At 40.0% G+C, this 17,242-nt stretch overlaps 1 pseudogene across 1 annotated transcript; it reads left to right on the plus strand.

The window, feature by feature from the left end:
• Positions 1-14,506: 14,506 nt before the first annotated feature.
• Positions 14,507-14,938, plus strand: LOC309855784 (thymosin beta-10 pseudogene; annotated as a pseudogene). The gene has a single exon. The product of its transcript is annotated as a thymosin beta-10 pseudogene (transcript).
• Positions 14,939-17,242: the final 2,304 nt, after the last annotated feature.

The raw sequence follows: 17,242 nt of genomic DNA on the forward strand, positions 1-17,242 counted from the left end.
AAGCAGTGATAACGGACATCTTTATATTTTTCCTGACATTGCTGAGAGTGTCTCTAGTGATTCTCTGTACTAAAGTATGATACAGTCTTCTGGATTGTGATAATATATTTTGTTAGGAAAATGTCCATCTATTGCTGTTTTGTTAAGTGTGTTTATCCAAAGAGATTTTGGATTTTGATAAATTTTTTAGGTAATAAATATGGTTATATACCAAGTTCAGATTTTTAAAACCCATTCCCTTTAATAAACTTATAATTAACATAATTCATCATACATATTAATAGCTCTAAAAATGAGAAAACACTAAAAATTTATCAAAATCCAAAATCTCTTTGGATAAACACACTTAACATGCTCTATTTTTTTATAGTACTTTTCAGTTCACAGAAAGCTTTGATGATCAAAATCTCATTTATCCAAACATTCCTCTGGGAAGTGGTGGTTGCACTATGATCACCATTCCCTTAGAGAAAGGAGACAAATCCTGCGAATGGTTCATTTGACTGGCCCAAGGCCACCCAGCCTATGTACAAGCCCTGAGCCTAAAACATGAGCTTCTCCCTCATATCCTCTCTGCTTCTTGGATTTAATCAATAGGAATTTCCTGGGCCCCTGCTCTTTGTTGGGATAAGAGGATCAGCATCAGTCCTTACCCTGGAGAAAATCATAGCTAGGTTGGATAGAGAGAATGTTATAGTGCTGTATCCTTGACTGATTACCACACAGTGAAATAAGTAATACCTGAAGGTGTGTTCAAGATCCTGTGGGAAGATTAGAAGGAGAGCAGAGTTGGCATAGCCGATCTTGAAAGCCTTACCCACACAGGTTAATCTTTCATGCTACAAAATGAAAATGTTTAAAATTTAAAATTTTTTTTCAGAAATATCTTTAGAAGGAAGAAATAAGATAGATAATTTAGCTTCTGGAAGATCTTCCTTCCTGTTCTACAAGTGGGCTGTGCCATGTTCCCATCACTGTATTCTCCCACAGAAAGGAAATTACATTGGTGGGTTTATAACACATGCCTTACATGCACAAAGAAAGTACCATAGCAAAAAAAAAAAAAAAAGTGCTGAGACAAACGTCCTAGGGGGTTCCCCAAATAGTCGGATCCTATGTTATGATGGGGGGGAAAAGGCCATATAGGTCAGGAGACCTCATTTTGCGTTTTGGCTCTATTAATCAGCTCAGTGCACAGCCATATGTGAGTCATTTCCCTCCTCTAGTGGCTCTGTTGGTTGGTCTCAAAGGGCTTTTCCAACATTAATGTTCTAGGGCACAGTGCTACTCAGGAATATCTCAAACATCTACTATTTAATAATGGACCTTTTATTGGAAAACATCATTGCTAAACTGCATCTTGAAAATTTTCTTGGGGTGCCTGGGTGGCTCAGTTGGTTAAGCATCCAACTCCTGATTTTGGCTCAGGTCATGATCTTGGGGTTGTGAGGTCAAAGCCCTGTGCTGGGCTCTGCACTGGGCATAAAGCTGCTTGAGATTCTCTCTCCCTCCCTTTCCCTTGGCCTCACCCGTTATTTAAAAAAAATCTTCTTGGGAAGATAAAGGAGTTAGAACAGGAACCATTAGGCAATAAGATGTTTTCTCATAAGCTCTTTACAGGGGTCCTGGCTCTTTAGCTTACTCTTTGTACTTTAGACTGAGTTAAGGATGTCAGTTCTATCTTTCCCCAAACAATGCCATACACAGTAGATGAAGTTTCATCCTTGCAATTCACTGTGTAAAAACACCTACAGATTAAAACTCATGCTCTCTTGGGCATATGATTGAATTGAGTATACATCTGTGTGAGCATTTACATATAAGCACCAATATCTTTTTTCTTCTCTTTCTCTACCTCCTTTCCATCCTCCCTACTCCCCTATTCCATGCCCATTGTCATTTAAGAAGCTATCTTCCTTCTCGTTAAATGCCAGCAACATTTTCAAACAGCCTATGCCATGATTAATAAAATAGTAATGTGATAACTCCATGGCCTCTCAGCTCAAAGGGCTGAGTTATCAGACACTTTCATCACTTTCCAAGAACCATGCTTGCCTCCTTTTGTGGCTTCCCTCAGAGAATCATTCAGCTGCCTTCTCTGATCAACACAATCCTGAATAGCATCTCTTACAAGTAGAAATCTGGTTCCAGGGGTTCCCATGGCCACCAGGTCAGATCCCTCCAACACAGTGGGTTTTGGGCAAGCTTCTCTGCCCATTCTGGGTCTAAAGACTAGCTGGGTAGGCAGGGGAATAGTTTTGTGAAGAATGGCTATCCATGCATTAATTTGCTTCCCCTTTACCCTCCTCCCTCTCGGGAGGCTTCCCAGAATGCTCTTTGCTCCTGATTCTAACAACGATGTAGCCTTCTCCCATCATCCTCACTGTAAGCACCTTTTCATTTTCTGCTCCCTTTCCTTGTTCAACTTTCCTTCTCTTGAATCTTTTATCCTTTCCATTTCTATGATTTTGGCAATCTGAACATCTCAAGACAGCCCTATTTCTCATTTTTCTGTGTATGCCCAAGTTGTTGTCACCGTCACTAGTACCATCACCATAGCTCACATTCACTGAGCACTCGTTATATACCAAGTACCACACTAAGTTTTCAATTCCATGACCCTGCATTTACCACACAAAACCCATGTCAGGAAAGGTACTATTAGTAGTCCAGGTCTATAAATGAATAAACTGAGACATAGTTTACATGTCTTGCTCAAGGTTACATAGCTAATAAGTGACAGAACCAGGATTCAGAACCAGATCTGTCTAGATGTCAAAGCCCATGCACTTAAACACTACAATATATGGCCTCAATTACTGTCAAATCATGTGGCTTAGAAAATATGGGCCCTAATATTCTGAATTATATTTATCAGTGGGCTGTATGGAGATTTTCAGTCATACCAGAGAAGTCTTCTGAATGAAATAAAAAATGCCTAGGAGTAATTTTAATCAGAACCATATGAAATCTACAAAAAGAGAACTATAAAACTTCACTGAGAACTATATTAAAAAGACTTGAATATGTAGGAGGACATACGGTGTTCCTGAATTGGAAAGCTGAATGTGATAGAGAGAAATCAACTTGCTCTCAAATTATTTATAATTTTAGTTGAATTCCAATAAAAACACTAACAGGATTCTTTTGGGAACTTGACAAAATAATCCCAAGATTTAGTAGGAAAAACAGATGAAAGAAAATTGCATAGAAAACTTCATAAGAGAGGAATAATGAAGAGGAATTCACCCCATCAGATATTAGTTTTTATTTATAGTCCATTGCATTCAAAATACATGTTATAAATCTATAATTATTAAAGCATTAGGATACTGGAACAAATTTAGGGATATGAATCAATGAAACCATATATATCCTCCATGTTGATCCCACTATGTTTATGAAAGTAGTATATGATAAAGGAGGAATCTCAAATCAAGAAGAAGAAAAAGGTTATTAATAAATGGTACTGGGACAAGTTTTTAACTACCTGGGGAAAAATAAGTGAAGTTCTTATTATAGAACATGAATTAATTCTTAGATGGATTATTAAGTTAAATGGTAAAAAAAAATTTTTCAGAACAAAAAACTAGAAGCAAACAGAAATAAATATTTATCAAGCCTCTAATGGGAATAAGAATTTAGAAATTATGTAAGAATTTAGAAATAATGTGAGAAATAATTTAGAAGATTAACAAATTTGGCTTTATGTATTTTAAAAACTCCTCCAAAACAATCAAAGCATTCAAATTTAAAAGGCATTTACAAACTGATAAAAATATTCACAATAAATAAAGCAAAGGATTCCTAGCTTTAATATATAAGTCACTATTATAAATCTATAAGGAAAATACTATATCTCTAATAACTGGACAAAGTACTGAACAAAGTGTGTTCATTGGACACACTCTATTTCAAGAAATGTGCTAGGCACTAAGGAACATTTAATTTATAACAACTAATCTGCCTCTTAGAATACTTGAAATCTATGGGGAGACAAATGAAAAAAAAAGGGTGCATAACTAAGTGCTATAGCTGCTAAGACAGAAGTCTGAATGAGGTAGAGGTGGAATTCAAGGAAGGTAGTGGTCAATTTTACCAAGGTTGGGGGAATAAAGTTTCATGGAAAAAATGACACTTGACCTACTTTTGAAAGATTAGTGGATGTTCCCCAGCTGGATAGGAGATGCAGTATAAGCGTTTTCCAGAAAGCACAGCTTAAGTAGACCCAGAGATATGATACGTATGTTGTACATGCATGTGGGTGATGTTGGATTGGGGTGAGGCTTTTAGCTGGAGCCATTGAAGTTAGGCTTATAGGTTATACAATGGCATAACTTATTCTTTATCTTCTAGGCAGCGGAGAGCCCTATAGTGGTAGGCAAGCAGTGCCTTGAACAAATATGCATTTTAGGAAAGGTACTCTGGCTTCAGGAGAAAGGGCAGCAAGATCAGAGATTCTGAGACCACTAGAGAGGCTGTTAAAGCAACTCAGGCTAAAAATAGTAAGACCCTGACTTCAGACAGTAGCGCTGGGGAAGGAGAGTATGTAATTCAAAAGATGATGAGGACAGTCCATAAAAAAGAAATCCAATTAGCTAATCTGGAAAATGTGTAAAACTGTATCAGTAATTAAAGAAATACAAATTAAAAATTTTAAATATACATCTTTTCAAGCTATTAAATCAACCAAAATGTTTTAAATACGACCATAAGAGATATGAACAATGTCGAGGTTAAACCTACTTTTATACGTTATTTCAATAACCACCTAAGTGTCAAATCATATGAAATGGTTAATGTTAACAGTGGCATATTCATTGTATGGGATATTATATAAGTTATTATAAGGATACTGCTGAAAAAAATGTAATGATGTGGGTAAATGCTTATGCATCTACAAGCATGCATTCAGTCAACAAAGATGCATGGATCACCTACTGTGCACCAAGCACTGGGTACAGGCTGTTGTACAGCAGTGAAAATTATATAAATGGTTCCCATCCTCACAAAGTTTAATCTCTTGTGGATAAACAACAAAATAAATTATTTATTTAAACTAACAGTAAAAGATCTTGAGCAGTGCTAGGAAGGAAGAGACCGTGGTGCCATGATTGAGAGTAAAAGGTAGGATGGGGGTGAACATCCCAAGGTGAAGAAGCCAAGGAAGGTATCTCTGAGATGTCATTTTAACAGAGATTTATGGATGAAAAGGAGATAGCCACGGGAAGACCAGGAGGAATGGCAAGCAACAGAAAAGAAAAAGACAACACAAATGCATCGAGGAGGAAAAATTCAGGGTCTATTTGATTAACTGAAAGATCATTTGGTGGCTAACAGACACATGAAAAAATGTTCATTATCATTAGCCACCAGGGATATTCAAATCAAAATCACATTGAGATACCACCTTACACCAGTTAGAATGGCAAAAAACCAACAAGACAGTAAACAAAGAGTGTTGGAGAGGATGTGGAGAAAGGGGAACCCTCTTACACTGTTGGTGGGAATGCAAGTTGGTGCAGCCACTTTGGAAAACAGTGTGAGGATTCCTCAAAAAATTAAAAATAGAGCTACCCTAAGACCCTGCAATTTCACTACTGAGTATTTACCCCCAATATATAGATGTAGTGAACAGAGTGGCCATCTGTATTCCAATGTTCATAGCAGAAACGGCCACAGTCGCCAAACTACAGAAAGAGCCAAGATGCCCTTCAATGGACAAATGGATAAAGAAGATGTGGCCCATATACACTATGGAGTATTATGCATCCATCAAAAAGGATGAATACCTGACTTTTGTATCAACATAGACAGGACTGGAGGAGATTATGCTGAGTGAAATAAGTCAAGCAGAAAGAGTCAATTATCATATGGTTTAACTCATACGTGGAATATAAGGAATAGAATGGAGGACATTAGGAGAAAGAAAGGTAAAGTGAATTGCGGGATACAAAGCATGAGAGACTGTGGACTCTGAGACATAAACTGAGGGTTTTGGAGGGGAGGCGGGTGGTGGGTTGGGTGAGCCCAGTGGTGGGTATTAAGGAAGGCATGTATTGCATGGAGTACTGGGTGTGGTGCATAAATAATGAATTTTGGATCACTGAAAAAAGTTTTTAATTTAATTTAATTTAAAAAACAAAGAAAGATCATTTGGATTTGGAATTAGTGAAAGAATGATGGGAATGGTAGAAGGTAAAAGTGGAGAAGTGGCCAGAGGCTTGACAAGGCAGCGGCTTATAGGCCATGGCACAGAATATTATTAGTCCTATTCTAATTGCAGTGGGAAGATATGTCTATTTTTAGCTTTTGAATAGGGAATACATCCACTTGGTTCAAAAGTCCAAACAATATATAAAAGGTTTACTGTGATGAGTCTTGCTCTCACCCCATATTATCCACTGGGTATTTCCCCCTACTCATCTACAAATAATAATTTTCATAAGTTTCTTAGGAATCCTTTTAGTTTTGATGCAGATACAAATATACATTGTTAATCTATCTCTATGTTAGATGCCAAAAGTTATATACATATTATTTTATGCATTGTGTTTTTTTTCACTGGATAATATCTTGGAGCTCTTTCCATTTCATTATATGGTTGCCTTCCACATTCATTTTTATAGTTATATAGTATTTCATCATATGGTTGTACCACAATTCATTTAACCAGTTGATGGTTAACCAATTAAAGATTTTTCTTTATCACATAATATGATTTATCTTTTGGAAAGATAATTATGGATGCTATCTAAAGAATGGGTTGAAAGGGGCAAGACTTAGAGAGAGCCCGATGCGGGACTCAATCCCAGGACCCTGAGACCATGACCCAAGCCGAAGGCAGAGGCTTAACCCACTGAGCCACCCAGGCGCCCTGTGAACCTGGATCTTAAAGAAGTTTGTGCTAGAGATATAAATGTGGGAGACATTGCAGGGTTAGTATCAAAAATACATAAAGAACATATATAATTCAACACTCAAAAAACAAATAACCCAATTTAAAAATGAGCAGAAGACATGAACAGACATTTCTCCAAAGAAGATATCCAGATGGCCGACAGACACATGAAAAGATGCTCAACATCACTCATCATCAGGGAAATGCAAATCAAAACTACAATATCACTTCATACCAGTCAGAAAGGCTAAAATCAATTGTATATGTGTGTTCATATACTGTATAGACACACACATATATGTGTATAGATACATGCAAACATATACCTACATACACACACTTATATACATGTATGTATATATATGTGTGCATATACAATGATGTATTGAAAAAGCACTATCACAGGCAATAACTGAAAGGAACTATGTTATGATATTATCAATAATGAATAATGAATAATGCAGAAGTAAGGTCATATGATTCCTTCACTTCATTTTTCTGAATTTCCTCAGTTTTCTATAATGAATATTTACTACTTTTTAAAAAAAAGATTTATTTATTTATTTGAGGGCGGAAGGAGCAGAGGGAGAGGGAAAAGCAGATTCCCCACTGAGCCAGGAGCCTGACATGGGGCTTGATCCCACAACCCTGAGATTACAACCTGAGCTAAAATCAAGAGTCATACTCAAGCCATTGAGCCACCCAGGTGTCCCAAATATTTATTACTTTTATAATAGAAAACTGCTTCTTTTTGGGAATGGAACTTGGGTCTTCTTAGAGCAGGGGAGGGGAGGGGAAATGTGAGCTGGGGGAACCTGGCCCTTCTGCAAACTCTTAAGCCTTCTATTTCTTTTTCTGCTCTACTAATTTAATCAAGAGTCATACTGCTGTGGCTCTTATCTTGAAACAGCCTAAGACAAATTCTCCTCCATGCAAGCAAGGTGAGCTTGGGAAATTTCAACTTGAGTGGCTGCTTACTAGGAGCTGCCTCTAAAATTTGCATTAAACTGATCCCCTCCATGGCCATTGTGGCCCTGGGTAATTTGCTGAACTGCCAAGTCCCAAGGATGCCACCCAGAAGGCAACAGCCCTGATTTACTCACAGATTTCAATCTTGCCCCTCATACAGACACCACAGTGGTCACTGTCTTGACTAGTCCCATAGTCCCCTGAGCACATGGGGAAGCTCGGCTAGTCTTCTCTCCAGGGGGCTGGAACACGCATCTGGCTAGCAGATCATGGAGGTAGAGCATTTCTAGGCAGTCTCCTCTTTAATTTCCCAGAGCAGCCAGACCTGATCACTGCCCAGTCTACTTTGGCAACCCAAAAGGTCATACAGACCACCCCCCCCACACACTCAAAGCTGAGCCACAGCCAACATCCCAAACACCTCCTATATGAAGACTCAGTGGCAAGACAAGCACTGCCAGTCAGTGGGGATGGTGGCCTCCCTCCTGCCCCCTCATCCTTCCACTGGCCTTGTCTCACAGAGGACCTGCTCATTTTAGTGCCTCCTCCCCTGCAATGTCTGGGACCTAATCCCTGGAACCTGTGGTGGTATTACCTTGCATGGGAAAAAAAGGGGGGCATTTTCATTCATCATGGATTTTTTTTTGGCACTAGCTTTGATTTTTTTAAAATACTGCATTAAAATATTGTTTACCATCATGGGAAAAAAAATAAGTCATCAATAGTGAGTTTCGAAGCTTCCTTAAATTGTGCACCCTAGGCAAGTACCTCACCTTCGTTCCAACCTTGTGTAGATGAACAGAAGTAATCACACTATTCTTTAATTACTCATTTCTAAATCCATCTACTCCTTAGACTGTTATCCCCCTAAGAGTTGAGGGGAAAGAGCAGTTTCACCTCTGTATCCCTAGCACCTAGCAAAGGGCCTGCCATTGAAGGAGGTGCTCAGGAAATTTTTCATGAAAACATAAGAACCAGTGAAAGGTGTTATTTGTGTGAATTAAAATCTATAAATGAGGAGTTCTGATGAAAAGTACAGGATACACACACATATGTGCATATATGAGCATACACATTTACATGCATGCACTATGTATATAAATAAATTTCTGTAACCATTAATAAATCCTTAGAGGAGACTAAATACCAGTTGCACTTGGCTATGGAGTTGTAGCTGTCTATAGGTTTTCTTCAGAGTATTCCAATTCTGCAGAAGGTGTCCATGGGTGTAGGCCCTAAATATCCTTGCATTATATTCCAGCCAACCTGAGTGAATCAGAGCCTTCCACTAGTATCCCCTTGTCTAGCTGTAGAATGCAGATCAACCCTCCTTGCAGGAGGATGGAACTAAGTTGACTTTGGAAGGCATCCCCGGGGCCACACTGATCATATGTAGGGGAGGAAAATGGCAAGCCTGCAAGCACTAGGCCCAGGCAGAAGGACAGTTCTGGATCTTGAAGATGAAGCTGGATCCAGAGGCAGCTTAGGGGCCCAGACTGGCCACCAGGGCTGCAGATGTCCAAGCCAGCAGGAGGGTAGAGGGAGGGTTTGCATTGGAATAAACTGCCATGAGGTAGGAATCAAGCTGGATGCAGGTTGCCCAGACTGAAATTTTCATATGCTAGCTGTGGTAGGTTGAATAATAAGCCCCAGGAAAGAGATCCACGTCCTAGTGTATCCCTGTAACCCATGAATGTTACCTTATACAACAAAACCGGACTTTGTGCAGATGTGATTAAGTTAAGGCTCTTCCATGAGGAGATTACACTGGCTTATCCCAGTGAGCCCTAAAGGCAACCACATGCAGGCTTCTTAGAAAGAGGTGGAGGCAGATTTGACACACAAAGAAGAGGAGAGGACAGTGTGTCCATGGAAGCAGAGATTGAAACTATGTGGCCACAATCGAAGGACTGTTGGCATCTGTTGGAAGCTGGAAGGGGCAAGGAATGGATTCTCCCCTAAAGTCTCCAAAGGTGGTGGACCCTGCTGATGCCTTGATTTCAGTTCCATGAAACTCATTTGGGGCTTCTGGCCTCCAGAACTGTGAGTGAATACTCTTTTGTTCAATACCACCCAAATTGTGTTATGGGGGCTGGAGTGTAAACCTCAGTCCAAAGATCTGAGCTTGAATCCTTGTTCTGCTAATTGGGGTATCATTTCACACACAACTGATTCCCCTCACCCCTTTGCCTCAATTTCTCAATCTGTAAATTAGAAATAATCCTGTCTTATTGGCAACTAATGTTTGCCAGGGTTTACCCCTTGACAGAGGCAGCACTGGGCACTTGGTGTGGGTTTCCTTCTTATGTTTCACAACTATCTTTGCAGGTAGGTGTTGTAATCCCCTTTGGATAAGTGAAGAAATGGGACCTCAGCCAGATTCTACGATTCCGCCAGAGCTACCCAGCTACCACTCAGAGACAGGCCTCATGCCCAGGTCTCTGCTGCATGGCTCTCCCACCCCTCAGATTCTGCCTGAGTGGCCTTAAATCACTGATGGGAGATTAAAAGGCTTTGTAAACTGTAAGATACTGTAGAATGCAAGACTGGTTGGGTGGATGTTTGGACTGTTCACTGCATTCCTAAATTTGGACAACGAAACACAGAATTGAGAGCCATTAAGAAATGGTCTTCTGAAAACTGAAATGGATGTGAGGGAAAATGGTTGACCTTCACCTGTCCCTTCCAAAGTGTCCTGGGTGATTGATCCCAAGTGAAAGAGCAGAGAAGAATGGCATGTCTCTATATACACAAACTTGAGCTACCCCAATTAGGGGGCAAGTTGTAGTTTGTACTTTAAGGCCGCACATGCTCCATTGAACACATTCCCCAATCCAGTGATGATTTCAATTTCCTTACATTAGCTGTGGCTCTTGTTTTCTGGGCTTGCTGAAAAACCCTTCCATGGTATGTTCATTCATGGGAATCCAATACCTCGAGGAGCCAGCAACACCTGTACTACACTATATTTATATAAACATCATTCCTTTATCTCTCTGTTCTCTTCCTAGACTACCTGTAATACATGCCAAGACAGGAGATAGGGAGCTTGTTGGATTCACACATGCCTTTAATTAAATAAGAAGATCACTTCAGGGTAGTTCAAAGGCTGGGGTGGAACACTAAGTCCTAACTTGCAAATTCTAAATCTTTGCTGCATTGACACCACTTTCTAATAACTGCAAGACAGGCTGCACCTGAGCAGCGTCTATGGTTGGCTTAATGAAGTTTAGGGAAATAGGCTCATTAATGAAGCTTTAGTAGGAACTTCCATTTTCTACATCACAAGACATGATCTTTACCATCTTTCAGCACTCACATTAAAATCTTTGAGATTCTACCAAGATGCCAAGTCATAGAGTGTGTGGAAATCCAGAAGTTCCTTTAATTGCTTCTAAAATGCAATCGCCATCTTATCCTTTCTCAGTGTGGGACGGAAAACAGCATCTCCCTCACTGTGACTGGGAGCTGGGCACTGGGCTTCCCTCTGTTTTGTGTTTTAAGTAAATGGTAATTAAGAAAAGAAAGAAAGGGTGGAAAGTTGAATCAAATGCTCCCTGTATGACTTAGAGAGAGAGGGGGAAAAAAGTCAAATTAGTGTAAATCTTTAGTGATTCAAAGAACTGAATAGACTTGTTTAAAATGTCAGTATGACCAGGCAGTCATTATTGGGAACAAATGATAATGGTTATACAGTCATATTTTACATTTATGACACATTTAAGATCTTTTGAAAGCACTTTTATATGTCTTACTCATTTAAAGTGATAAAAAGCAAAACAACAATCCTGAGGATGTTTCTTGCCCTTTTTTCAAATTCTAAGAAACTGTTTTGACAGGATTCGACCCTGCCCTTGCATGGCTCATCTCTTTCACCTCCCCCAAATCCCAGTCCTGTCACATCCTGTCTTGATATAACATTCTGGCATTTTATTCATCATGGAATATTTTTTATCATGACTTAAAAAAAAAGATTTATTTATTTATTTGAAAAGGAGAGAGACAGGCAGGAGGGGGGGCAGAGGTAGAGGAGAGAAGAATCTCAAGCAGACTCCACGTTGAACATCGAGCCCAATGTGATACTTGACCTCACAACCCTGAGATCAGAACCTGAGCCAAAATCAAGAGTGCAATGCTCAACCAACTACACCACCCAGGCACCCCACATTCATTGCGATTTTTAAAAAATCACTGTATTGAAATGGTAATCATCTTTATTATTAAGGGGCAGGCGTTTGCCCCTCTTCAGTTCTGTGCCCAAGGAAAGTACCTCACCTACCTCCTCCTTGCCTTCCTTGACCTTGACTCTGAGTTTTGTCTAAAAGCACCATGAACCGAAGAAGTATTCATAAGGTGACATTGCACATAGGCAAGGACATTGTATTTGAGTTCTGCAGTCTCTCAAAACATGGGAAAATTCATTGAAGGAGGGAAAAAGTGGGGTGGGAAAGTGAGTCAGAGGGCTGGAAGCACCCTCACCAGGACCCAAGCACACATTTTTGCGGCAGCTAGGAGTGGATGCCTTTGTAACTGTCATGTGTGTCCCTGGGTTCTGTGTGTCCTTGCATGTGTAACTGAGATGCTCTGGTAGCAGTAAGTAGAAAAGGGGCTGCAAAATGAAAAGAAAAAGTGACCGGCTTCCCCTCCCCAGCCTCGCCATTGTGGCCCTGATTTGGGGTTCTATCCTGTTGCAGTCAACCTGCTCTTTTGAGTTGACAACACACTTGTCTTGATCTATTCAGACCTTTGCTTCTGTGTTACAGTCCCACCTCCACCCCTGAGCAAGTGCCTGCAGGGCTTAGCTGTTCAGAAATGGACAGCAACACTCAGCTGCTTTTAACATGGCCACTCTTTTGTTCTATAAAAGCTGCCTTTTGGGGGAAAAATGAGCCATTACCTGAAATGCAAACTCAGGCCATGCACACTCAAAATTATTAACAACCACCACCCCCTTCACAATTTACTAGTTATGACTTAAGCTTATGATAGAAATAATGGGCCCACGGTATCAGCCTCTCCACTGAGAACAATTTCATGAAATTCGAAAAGTAATGCATATTTCAAAGACAAAGAAAATAGATGAGTAAAATACCAAGAAATTTAGATGATTACCAATTAAAACCTATAACTAACAATGTTTTTCACACATAGCATGCTGAAATTCTCATGCCAGTGAAGATTACAGTTAAGTTGGCCTGAATTCTTTCCTATCATAGAGGACAATGGCAAAGAGATGGAGGGATATTGATGTGAAAGTCCACAGGACTGAAGTAAAATAGATTTGGATCCCAGTCCAAGGTCAGACACCAACAATACAACACTGGGCGAGTTCCTATGTTCTTTGAGCCTCTGTTTTCTCATCTATAAAATGGGGATTTATCCACCTCATAAGACTGTTAAGAATATTAAATGAATACCCTATGTAGAGTATAGGCCCACACTGGTCCTCCACCCCTCCTTAGCCTCCATTTCCAACCATCGACCAAAGGATGCAAAGGCGAGCCTGTTGTAGGATCCATATCTGAAGGCTACAGGCAGTATATGAAAAAGAATGTAATATCCCTAACTCTTTGATATAGTAAACATTTTATTAAATAAGTTGGAAAGTCAGCAAAGTACTGCAGCTAAAGTTGGAAAATAGTCTCAGCATTTCTAGTTCAAGATGACTACCTGATCACGTGTGTTACTTCTTTGTCCTACAAGTCTCCAATCAAATCACAGGAAATACATACCAGGAAGCAGCATAGTGCATTGGTTAGAACCAAAGTCCCTAGTGTCATCCAAACTATATATGGAAGAAAGCTCAAAGGAGGGGGAGGATGCTTTCTCTGGTAGAGCTCCCAAGAAGCTCCAAGCTCAGAGTCAATTAAGTACTAAGAGCAAACACGGACTATGGGACAGCAATCAGAGTGGACACATTAGAGGACTGTCAATGGGTGACAGAGCCAGTTAAACTCTCCTCTTCCTCCATGTACACAAAGTAGCGGCAGTATTTGGTCCTAGCTGGAGTACTGTTTCCTAAGCAGAGTAAAAGATTCACCTGGGGAAGGCAGGGTACAGGGTAGGATGACACTCTGCCTCATCTGGAAGGGAAACACACAAGGAAGGACAGTCTCTCCGAGGAATGAAATGCATTAAAGTCTACTACTTTGAGAATAAAGCCTGAAATACTTTGAAAGACTTCAAAGGGAAGACGCCCTCACTTTAGGGCTTCTGTGGAGGAGCACTCTCAATCCAGACAGTAGCCCATCAGTACAACTCTGAAAGAAACTCATGCCAGCTACTGTTCTAATCAATGTAGTTCTTCATTCATAAATCATGGATAACCAGATGTTTGTGCAAAACCAACAGTATAAAAGAGAAGGACCTACATGAATAAACAAAACAAATGATCCCAGAGGAAATAGATTATGCTGAGAACAGAAGTCAAGAATGAGCTCCTATGAAAAAAGAAGCAATAACAGAATAGGAAAGTACTTAGAAAATTTTTAAAAGACTCCAGATTTTTCAAGTACAAGGACTAAATAACAAAAAAAAAATTATAGTCTAAGATAACAAGATGGCAAATATGAACAGAAAAGGTAAAAATATTAAACATAGATCCAAAGGGTCTAATATTTATTTAAAAGGAGCTCTAGAGTCTCTTGCTGCAGCAACGCGAGTGGGAGTACCTGGCGCTGGGCTCGGAGAGGAACTCCACGGATCGCTTTAAGAAAATGGCAGACAAGCCGGACATGGGGGAAATCGCCAGCTTCGATAAGGCCAAGCTGAAGAAAACGGAGACGCCGGAGAAGAACACCCTGCCGACCAAAGAGACCATTGAGCAGGAGAAGCGGAGTGAAATTTCCTAAGAACCCGGAGGATTCCCCGCCCCCGTCATCCTCGAGACATCCCAGTCGTGATGTGGAGGAAGAAGAGCCACCTGCAAGATGGACACGAGCGACAAGCTGCACTGTGAACCCGGGCACTCCGTGCCGACGCCACCAGCCTGAGGGTCTCTGAGGGGACCCCCCCCCCCCGCAATCGGACTGCCAAATTCTCCGGTTTGCCCTGGGATATTATAGCAAATTATTTGTATGTTTCATGAAAATAAAACACACCTCGTGGCAAAAAAAAAAAAAAAAAAGGAGCTCTAGAATGAAACAAACATTAGTCATTAGAACATAATAGAGGGGAAAAATTCATAGAGGAAACATACAAGTCTTTAGATGAAAAGGGCCCTTAAAATGCCAAATATAAAGATGTAAAGATGGCCCATACCTATTCATGTGGAGATTTTAGTTTATTAAGGATAAATAGAAAATCACTTGGCTTCCAGAATACTTCCTTCACAGTAGATTTCCTTCCTACGTCCCTAGCCATTTCTTCCCAGCCTTGTTTGCTGGCTATTCACCTCCACAAATTCTAAACATTAAAATCCAGGATTTAGTTCCTGTTTCTCTTTTTTCTATCTCCTCCTACTTCTTAGGGAAAATCATCTAGTATCATGAATTTAAGGGCCATTTATAGGCTGATCCCTATCTATATCTCCATCCTGTATTTCTCTTCTGAATCCAGACTAATATATTCAGCTGCCTATTGGTATTTCAAAAATTAATATCTGAAAATGAACTTCTGATATCCCATTCACCCCACCCTCAAGGAAACATCCTCCTTCAATTTTTCTCACATTTATTAGCAACCCCATATTCTCTATTTCTCAGGGAAAATTCCTTGGATTCATCCTTTAGTCGTCTCTTTCTTCATTACCTTATATCCAGAAGCTCTTATTGGCTCCACTTTCAAATATATCTTGAATCTGGCCATTCCTTACTACCTCTACTGTCACTACCCTGATCCAAGCCAACATTATCTCTTAGCTGGAACACTGAATTAACCTCTTCATTTGTCCCTCTGCTTCTGTTCTTGTCCACATTTAATCTATTCTCAATCCAGCAGCCAAAGTGAGCCTTTGTTCAGAACCATACAATGGTTTCATATCTCACTCAGAGTTCAAGCTAAAGTCTTTATTCTAACCTATCAGGTCTTCCATGACATGTCTATAACCTCTGTGACCTCATCTCCTACTACACTTTCATTCACCCACTCTTGTCAAACTAACCTCCTTTCTGTTCCTGAAATGCACCAGACAGGCATACATATCACAGAATGATAGGATGTAATTGGCTCAATCTGAACAGGAAGTTAGAAGGATGTTTGAAAAATACGTTCAAGAAGGGAAAAAAATATTACCACATAAACAACATGTGTTAAAACTTTTAAGTTTTTTACTGATGAAATGAAAGAAAATTCCTCTTCTTACAGAATGGAAGGGTGGGGGGAAGAAGGAAGGGAAGGAGGGAGATGGAGAGGGGATACGCAAGAGAGTAAGAGAGAGACTAAAAAACTGTGTTTTCCTTTTGTTTGTTTTATTTTGGTTTTTAATCCACACAAAACAAGTATGGTCTGAGCACCTGGGTGGCTCAGTCAGTTAAGTGTCTCCCTTCGGTTCAGGTCTTAATCCCAGGGTCCTGGGATAGAGCCCTGCACTGAGTTCCTCCTCAGCAGGGAGCCTGTTTCTCCTCCTCCCTCTGCCTCTCTCCCTTGCTCATGCTCTCTCTCTCTCTCAAATAAATAAATAAAATCTTTAAAACAAAAAAAAAGCATGATCCAAATATGAAGCAAAATAAAATAGGGTACCTTTTGAATAATTGACAGAGCATAAAAAAACATAATCCATTGATCTTGAGGCTTCTCAATGATTTAGGATTACATTCCTTCTCAGTGAAGTATATTCTTAAACAAATATTTGTTGAGTACTTATGTTATACTGGACAGTGAAGTATATTCTTAAACAATTATTTGTTGAGTACTTATGTTATACTGGACAGGGCTCGATCCAAAACCCTCTCCTGGCGACACTGGGGTTGGGGAGTGCTGCCCTGGCCCCGTGGAGGACCCCACTCCAATTTGTAAACAGAAACATAAATAAAACGGGGGAAGCTGGGAAAAAGAAGGATCAGGACCCCAAACCGTCGTGCTGGGGAGCTTCAACAGAAGAAGAACGCCCCACAGGGTCAGGGGAACGGGCTGGAGCCAGCCCCTCAGCAGAAGTTATACTAGGTGCTCAGGGGATATATGATTGTAGGGGATAACATAAGTACTCAGGGGATATATGATTGGCGAAGTTATACTAGGTGCTCAGGGGATATATGATTGTAAAAAAGAAACATAAAATAATTTTTCTATCTTTATGGAGTAAACATTCAAAGGCTGGAAGATAGATTATAAAAAATAAGCATGGGGTACCTGGCTGGCTTTCTCAATAGAGCATGCAACTCTTGGAGTCATGAGTTAAAACCCTACATTGGCCACAGAGTTTATTAAAAAATA

The sequence above is a fragment of the Mustela nivalis genome, assembly GCF_964662115.1.
Source record: "Mustela nivalis genome assembly, chromosome: X".
Lineage (NCBI taxonomy): Eukaryota > Metazoa > Chordata > Mammalia > Carnivora > Mustelidae > Mustela > Mustela nivalis.